Raw genomic sequence first — 8,394 nt, 5'->3', positions numbered from 1 at the left:
CGCGGCCAGACCACCTGCCCCGTGTGCCAGTACGTGTTCACGCGGCGCACCCAGATGAAGCACCACCTGCGCTCGCGCCACGGCGTGCTGATGTAGCCGGGCCGGCCGGCCCGGCGGGCGGGCAGAGGCCGGCGGCGGGCAGAGGCCGGCGGGCAGAGGCCGGGCGGCCGGCAGAGGCTGCGGCCGGCCGGCGGCCCGCGGCGGCGGGGCAGAGGCGGCGGCGGTAGAGGCAAGCGGCCGGCCGGCGGCCCGCGGCGGCGGGCAGAGGCCGGCGGCCCGTGCTGAGGGGCGGGAGAGCTGGCTACGGCGGGTGGTCGGGACGCAGCATGAGATGATTGGCCAACGTCAGTGGGGCAGCGGTCGAGGCGCCGTGCTGTGGGTGGCCGGCCGTCTCCCGGTGGCTCTTGGAACGTCAGCTTCGAACTCCGAGGCATTGTCATGTCCGTGGACTGGGTTACGTCTCCCTGTCCGCGAATGATGCGCCCAGCCGATGATATACCACGAGTTGATGCGCAGAGCTGCTGATTCGACTTTTGACGTGTTGGTGCCGCGGAGCTGCCGACAGGATTGGTTCTGACGATACACGCCTGTGGCCATTCCGGGCGGTGCTGTTTGTCGGTGATAGTTCTGGTCAGGAGATGAGAAGTAGATGGAGCTTTAACTGGTGGCCGCGCCGACTTAAAAAGATCCCAGCTTGCCACTTCCCGTAGGCTCTCGACCTGGTGGCTTGTGCGGCGAGGAGGAAAACTGGCCTCCATGAATTATCAGTTGTGTCTATTCCTTAGTATCCCGGGCTCTGGAGTGGGTTGCTGCAGGCACTGTGGTCGGAGCCGGTGTGTGTCGCTGAATACATGAGAACATGCGGTTGTTTTTTTCGGGTGACAAACACGATCGGGGTTAGTGGTGATCATGCACGAGAAAACAGGAGACACAGGACAGAGACGGGGCTGCGATAGCTCGTTAGCTGTTGGCGCTGGGCTGGTATAATGACCCACCGATGTGATCTGGCCTCAGTCGGGGCGGAACAAAGGTCACTGTAACATTGTCAGCGTGGTTTGGGTGGTGCTCCAGGATTTCTGGCAAGTATATTGCGCGGCCCGTTTTATTTCCTCTGCATGAGAAGGCATGCGTTTGTTGGCTGGCCAATGTAATGAGGGCGCAAGAAAGGCCTCAAGCCACTTTGGTGTTGCGAGTTATAATTTTTGATATGGCACAATGCTCAATTTTTCACCGGTGGTGATTAAAACGGCATATTCACGTAATCAATAGTATGCATTACGAAAACTGGACTTTAAAGGAGTGCTCGTGGTTGCCCTTAACCGTGAATACTGCAACAATATCGGATTTCCTTATAACTTATACCAAGACGTTTGATAGTTGAACCCGTGCATCCTGGTATATTAAGGCTGCTATTTTAAGATAAGAAAACATTATGGTAATCAAGTTATTTCATCGCGGTAACAGCGGTGATGATATTTGCAATAAACGTATTATCAGGCATGCAACTGGTCCAACCAGATCGAGTAATACGACACATGTTAACACTCCTGATGTAGGCGTTCAAAATGTTAACAGTTAACTCGCCTTTAGAATACAAGTATTGCTACTGACGCGGCGGCGCCAGGCGGTGCCGTGGGTGGCCGCCCCAGGCTGTGCCGTGGCGGCGGCGTCAGGCTGTGCCGTGGTGGCCGCCCCAGGCTGTGCCGTGGCGGCAGCGCCAGGTTGTGCCGTGGCGGCGGCGTCAGTCTGTGCCGTGGTGGCCGCTCCAGGCTGTGCCGTGGCGGCAGCGCCAGGTTGTGCCGTGGCGGCGGCGTCAGGCTGTACCGTGGCGGCGGCGTCACTCTGTGCCGTGGCGGCAGCGCCAGGTTGTGCCGTGGCGGCCGCGTCAGGCTGTCCGGCTCCGTGGCCAGTCGGCTATCAATGACAAGCCACACGAGCTGTTCGGTTGGTCGAATCGATCTGACGGGCATGGGAGCGTGCCACTCTTCACACAGCTTCAGGCTTGGCACTATGTGTATGTATGTGTTTGCGTGTTTTGCAGCCGGCGCAGCTGGTGCAGTGTCTGGTGCGGCGTGGAGCAGCAGTAAACTGGCGGCTGACCTGACCTCGGCCGGCTCTCGGGCGTGTGTCGGTAGGTGCAGCGATGCTGACCTGACCTCGGCCGGCTCTCGGGCGTGTGTCGGTAGGTGCAGCGATGCTTACCTGACCTCGGCCGCCTCTCGGACGTGCGCCGGCGAGTGGGGTGGTGCTGACCTGACCTCAGCCATTCGCACCTCGGTCCGCCCCAGCTCCCGCCTGAACGGGGCAGCCGAGAAGAAGCGCGCTGGTGAAGAAGGGGAGAAAGGAGCACCGCGGCCCGCATTGCCTTAGAAGGCCGTATTCTTATATGAATCGCTGTCATTAGTATCACGATGTCCACCCTTCCTACCTGGGAGAGAAGCAGGCGATGCCTCGCGGCCGCAGCAGCTCAGCGTGCAGTACAGGCACAAATGCTGACGACGATCATGACCATAATCCTTAGAGAAAGAATGGCAAGTGTGCAAACCGCCCACGTTGTGGGCTTACTTAAGTCATTCAAAATGTTCTTTGACCCTTCGACGACGAAGAGGACCCGTTTCCTTGGTGTCACCCCGTGTCAGGGATCCGTCTCCGGGGCCCTGTTCTCTATCTGAGGCCTCTGCCAACGTCTTGGCACATACTGGTGTGGTCGCAGCCATAAGCAGTGGTCGGTACCACAGCTGGCTTTGCGCCCGGCGCTGCCTATCGGTGCCCAGGCTGTAATGGTATGCAAAAACGGCATCGCAATTGTCGTTATTGCCCGAGCGGCCAGTCCTGTCATCATGCCGCCGTCGGGCGGTAGATGTCGCCCTGGTCGCCACAGTCCGTCGTCCGGGTCCCAGCGTTCCGCTGCGGCGCGCGGGGCGGCTGGTGTGCCGTGCACGTGGGGTCGGCCGTGCGGGCGGCGCCGACCCGCGAGGGCCGGCTGCCACACGGGGCCGACGGTGGTCCGTCCCGACCGCGAGGTTGGCAGGGGCTCGGAGAGGGGCCCCGCCCCGTTGTGAGCGTGGTAGCAGCTGATGTTTTTCACTCGGTCTCGGCGCGATCCACCGAATCGGAGCGGATTGAGCGCCGGTGAGCGGTTCTCGAGCATCGATGATGTGCATGCGTACCTACGTTCGTACGCGCACCGGTATCCATACCGACTACAATAGAGATCTGAGTATTGCGAACAACTCAGGCGTGCATGACAGATTATTTTCTCTGTCGTACCCTGGAATGAGTACGACTAAATTCGTCCGCATAGTTCTTCCTGCATGACAGAGAACGATGACTCTGCCTGTTTCCCGTGCTACCGGCTGTTGTTTTTAAACGTCCCAGGCTTGTGCTGCTCGGTGCCGTCTGCCATTCCACCTATCGGTGCCGATTGCTTTCTGATCTGAACTTTTTGTCGAGCGAGCATTAAGGGTCTGTGAAATGTTGGTCGAGCGTAGAAAGAAATAGCGAAGAAAAACACCAAGCCGCGTAGCGATTCGTGCCTTATTAAAGCGGTAGTTTTTCAACAGTCATCGGTCAAACAAATTGCCTTGCAATCGGTAGCCGCGTCAATATTTCCAAGCCGCCGCGCGCCGGCGGGCTGGGGCCGCGCGCTGACGCCGTGTGACCTGTGACCTGCAGGGCCCGCCATGCCGGAGGTGTGCGAGGTGTGCGCGCGCCGCTTCTTCCACGCGCGCCCAGTTGAACCACCACCTGTCGATCCACCGCGGCGAGACGGTGTGCCCCGTCTGCGGCCGCGTCTTCTCCACCAGGAATAACATGCGCGTCCACCTGGTCTCCATCCCCCGACCTCGCCGCAGGCGGTGCTGCTGCGCGAGCTGCGCCAGCGTCGATAGGTGGGTGTGACGCGGCGGCGGCCGGCCAGGCGTGCCGTGCGGCCGGCACCCCGCGAGTCGTGCAGTGCCATACCGTGCCGTGCCGTGCCGCGCCGCGGTGGCGGAGACGCAGATGACGTAGGTTAGTGCGGGATGGTCATGAGAGCTGATCGTCAGGTGTGTCCCCACCATGGCGCGCATGACTGTGCCTCTCCAGTGGCAGATGGTCTTTCCCCTCCAGCGGCGGACAGATTACTCGGATCGCGGAATTTTGTCAAAGGTCCAGCCTCTAGCAGCGAGTTGCCAGAGGTCGTACGGGCCATTCAATCGCACTTCGCGCCGCTTTGTTGTCTCTCGACGCTTGCAACACTGAGACTGGGCTCGATTACGACGATGGTTGTAGTGACGGGCGCAGCGGGTCGGTGTGGAGTCGGTGTGGATCCGGCGCGGTATGTGGGGGGATCCACGATGGTGTAGTGATAGGCGCAGCGGGTCGGAGTGGAGTCGGTGTGGATCCGGCGCGGTATGCGAAGGGATCCACGATGCGGGGCGGAGAGCCTGCTGCTCCTAAACCAGCCGGGGTCGCCGGTCGTGATGGTCACCAGCGCCGCCGGCGCAGCCGATGGCAGCCACGGCTGGCCGAGGCGAGTTTTGCATCACTCCACCAGCGGCTGGAGACGTCTGCGGAAGCGGTGTGCTTGATCGCCAGCCAAAGCCGAGGGCATCGACATTCCTTTGGCATTCGGCATTCCTGGCACGGAGCCGGCGCGGCGTCATTGTGTGATGTCCTGAGTGTCTAATTAAGCTACTAAAGCCGTTCAAACAGTACGGCCTCAGCTAGATTCATGATCAGTCGACTTGGGCATGGTTTTTGGCGGGACTGACGGCGCGACGGACGTCCGGATTGGCTTCGTCGCCCCACTTGTCGGGAATTGTTTCCTTTTTGGATGTGGAGGAGTGGTAAGAGGCACGGTCATAGTACAGCCACGCTGGCTACCCCGCCGCATGAACTCTGTGACGGTCGTCGAGTCATCCAACTCCAGGTCCCAAGAGACGAGAAGGCCAGCTTCGTCGGTTGCAGTCGGCGATGCTACCTCACAGCTCACAGCTGATTGACTATCGCCCCAAGCGATTGTCTCAGGGCAACGTTCGTGGGTGCAGAACCACCAGAAGCTAGGGGCGCTCTGTTATCGGAGGTGCGTTCCGCTGCCTTTGGTCAACCCCGGTGGTCCCTGCACTGCCGACGCCGGCTCACCACCCAGTGCTGGGGCCCGCCGGCACCGCCTTTCGAAAACGGTTCTCGGAGACGGGCGCGTCGCAAACGTCGTTTGCTGCTGAGCTCCTGAAGCGCAGAGCTCAACCGTTCAAATGTATATCCATCTTGCTTCGGTCAAGGCAGGTTTTTTCTCTGCGTTCCAAGCTGCATATTAAGATGTGGTAGGAGGGCTTCAATTACATGCATGTCGCACCATAGCACGAGCTCGGCGGTGGTCACGTACCGCAACGTTAGTGCTGTAGCTGACCGGCAGATGTCACCACGGCATGTTGGCCTTCCGCCCAGCATATTGTGCCCGTCAGGCCTATTGCCTTTCGGATGCCCTAAGTGTGGATTGTCTCTGGCAGGAGGAAAATTAAACACATGCGATCAGATTAGATCAGATCAAAAGTACTTAACGACTTGACGTTTGCAACTCTTAAAAAGAAGATATCTTCGGATTGTGATTTTGCAAACCATTACAAAGTGGGCAGCTACTTGCGTAATTGGATGTGCGACCGCACCGGACATGATCTGATCTGCCGTTGTTGTTGTCCGCCCCTGTGGTCGGCCGGTGGTGTTGTCCGCCGTGTGTCGGCCGTTGGTGTTGCCCGCCCCTGTGGGTGGTGTTGTCCGCTCCGCTGATCGCTCTGTCCCCCGGCAGCGCGTACTTCGGTTGTCACGCCGCGCCCGCCCGTCTACCGGGTGTGCAACGTGCCAGAAGCCGCTCTACTCGCAGCCACTCCTTCTTCTGGCACATGAGCATGCACCGCGGACGCACCACGTGCCGCCACTGCGGCCGCGTGCTCAGCAGCCGGGGCAGCGGCTGCAGCATCACAAATCATCAGCCGCCACGGCGGTCTGCAGGACGACGAGAACGCCGCGCCGCCGGCACCACAGGGACCGCCGCCGCAGGGACCGCCGCAGCCGCAAGGACCGCGCCGCCGCACGGAGGACCGCTGCCGCACGGAGGGGACCGCCGCCGCAGGGACCCGCCGCCGCCGCGCCGCAGAGGGCCGCAGCTGCACGGACCCGCTGCCGCATGAGACCGCCGCCGACGTAGGCGACAGCCGGCCGCGGTCTGGGTTGTGGGCGCGGTTTGGTGTTTGGAAGTGTGGTGCGGTTGACGCGGTTTGGTGGCTGGAAGTGTGGTGCGGTGGACTGGTGCTGAACCCCCGGCGGGGGTCGCGTGTCGGGGCCTGCTGTGGCTTCACCAGCCCGCTCCCCCCGCTCCGGGTGGGTCGAGGCGGCACGGCGGCCCTCCAGGCGCGTGTGGTAGTGGTAGATCCGGGCGTTCTGCGTTTCGTATTTTAGGGACATATTTTTGGAGTCGGAAAACGGACCCGTGAATTCAATTTGTTGTTTGTCTTTGTTGCAGTGAAAACGGTTGACTGAAATGTAACCGTTGCGTGACATTTGCTGACAACCTTTTAGCTGTTAGTTATTGTCATTCAGGACATCTGTTATTCCTCACAGTTACTACCTGTTTCATGTGGTTTCTATCTTCAATCTCTATCTACTTTCATCCCCTATCGTCATCTAGCATATAGCAATTATGCTGCGATTTTTATGCGGTCATATCAGCTGGAAATTGAAACTAAATTACGGTTGACAAGTTCCTAATGCATGGCTATCGTATCGCACCAAGGCGCTGGCTGTTGCATTACTACAACGGCGGGTGCATGCCACGAACCCAGAGCCGCGCTCTGCCGGTGGTGCTGCGCCTCAGTCCGGACCAATGTCGCCCCTCAGGCGGGGTCAGGCGCCAGCTGAGACCCACGTCACTCCGACGGCGCACGGTCTCCCTTCGAGGTGGCGGGGGAGGAGGGGGGGGGGGGGGGGGGGAGGGGGCGGGAAAGAGGAAGTGCGGGCTCGCCCGTGAGTTGGTGGCGCGCTTCGGCGCGAGTCCGTCTTCTGCGGCGGGAGGGCCCGACGAAGTCACGTTACAACAGGGTGCTGAAAACGCAGCGGCCAGTGTAAGCAAACATGACTTGTTACCTGTACATATGCATATGCCAGGGAAGGTCTGGGAACGCCTGTGCAAGCGCCTATTTCCATGAGGCGAATGCATTGTTGCACGTGCATGACACGGTTAGGTACCTTTCTGTAGCCTCACCCAGTGGGTGTTTTGATACCTGCCGGTTCGCTGGGAACGTCGTTTTGTCGGCGAAGCGTTACGGCCTTCGCTCCATGCGTCTGCTGCGCGGCGTTGTTGCAGCCTGCCCGTAGCCGCCGCACTGGAACCAGTCGTGTGAGCGAACGATGTTTGAAGTGTCGTACAGCAGCGCAGTGCAGCACAGCGTGTAGTTATTACGTATGCGGATCCTGTGTGATGTATCATTTGTAGTTATGGATCGTTTCTCACGTTTTTTCTGCAGATCGTGCTTCCTGTCAATGTTTTTTTTTTGCGCGCGCCGTGTGTATCGACGTGACGTAGAAGGAACCTGCTGCAAATACACGATTAGTAATTAGGACTACTCTCAGACACATGTTCGTCGTTTAGAAGAGAGCCGCACCCTGCCACTTTCCAGAAGAATACAGTAACAGCGTATGTTTTTCGGATCAGTGTAGGCGAGTTTCATACCCTACCTGTTTTCCAGCGCGTATGGTTTCAACCGCGTGCATTTTACAAGTCAGTTTGTACGCATACTATACCCTGCCAGTTCCCAAAACCATACGGCTACAACGTGTTTTCATTCGGGTCAGTTTGTGCGAGTGTCCCGTCGGCTTCCCAAAGCCCACGGTTGTAACCGTTTTTGTGTTCAGCGGCTAATGTTACGTGGTCCCCGCCGGAGCCTGCGCACAGGCTTCCCGTGACGGCTGTGCCTGGTGGCCTCCAACATCCGCCTGGCGGCACCTGTCCCCGCTCGAGTCAGCACTGCCGTCAGAGCGGGGTGACGCCGATCACGGGAGCCGCCCGACAGCTGTCCGGACGGCTGAGACACCCGCCACCGCCCGCCCGACAGCTGTCCGGACGGCTGAGGCGCCCGCCACCGCCCGCCCGACAGCTGTCCGGACGGCTGAGACCCGCCACCGCCCGCCGACAGCTGTCCGGACGGCTGAGGCGTCCGCCACCGCCCGCCCGGTGCTGCCTCTGTTGTCGAAGCAGAACGCCGAACCTGACCGCCGCTCCCTGCTCACACCAGAAGCCGAACCTGACCGTCCTCCTGCTCACCACCATACGCCGAACCTGACCGTCGCTCCTGCCCACCACCAGACGCCGAACCTGATCGGCCCCCCCCCCCCTTGCTTGAGCGTGCCAGGCGGCGG

Source organism: Pollicipes pollicipes, unplaced genomic scaffold (genome assembly GCF_011947565.3).
Source record: "Pollicipes pollicipes isolate AB1234 unplaced genomic scaffold, Ppol_2.1 Scaffold_6138;HRSCAF=7277_pilon_pilon_pilon, whole genome shotgun sequence".
NCBI lineage: Eukaryota > Metazoa > Arthropoda > Thecostraca > Pollicipedomorpha > Pollicipedidae > Pollicipes > Pollicipes pollicipes.
This window is presented reverse-complemented; position numbering follows the sequence as displayed.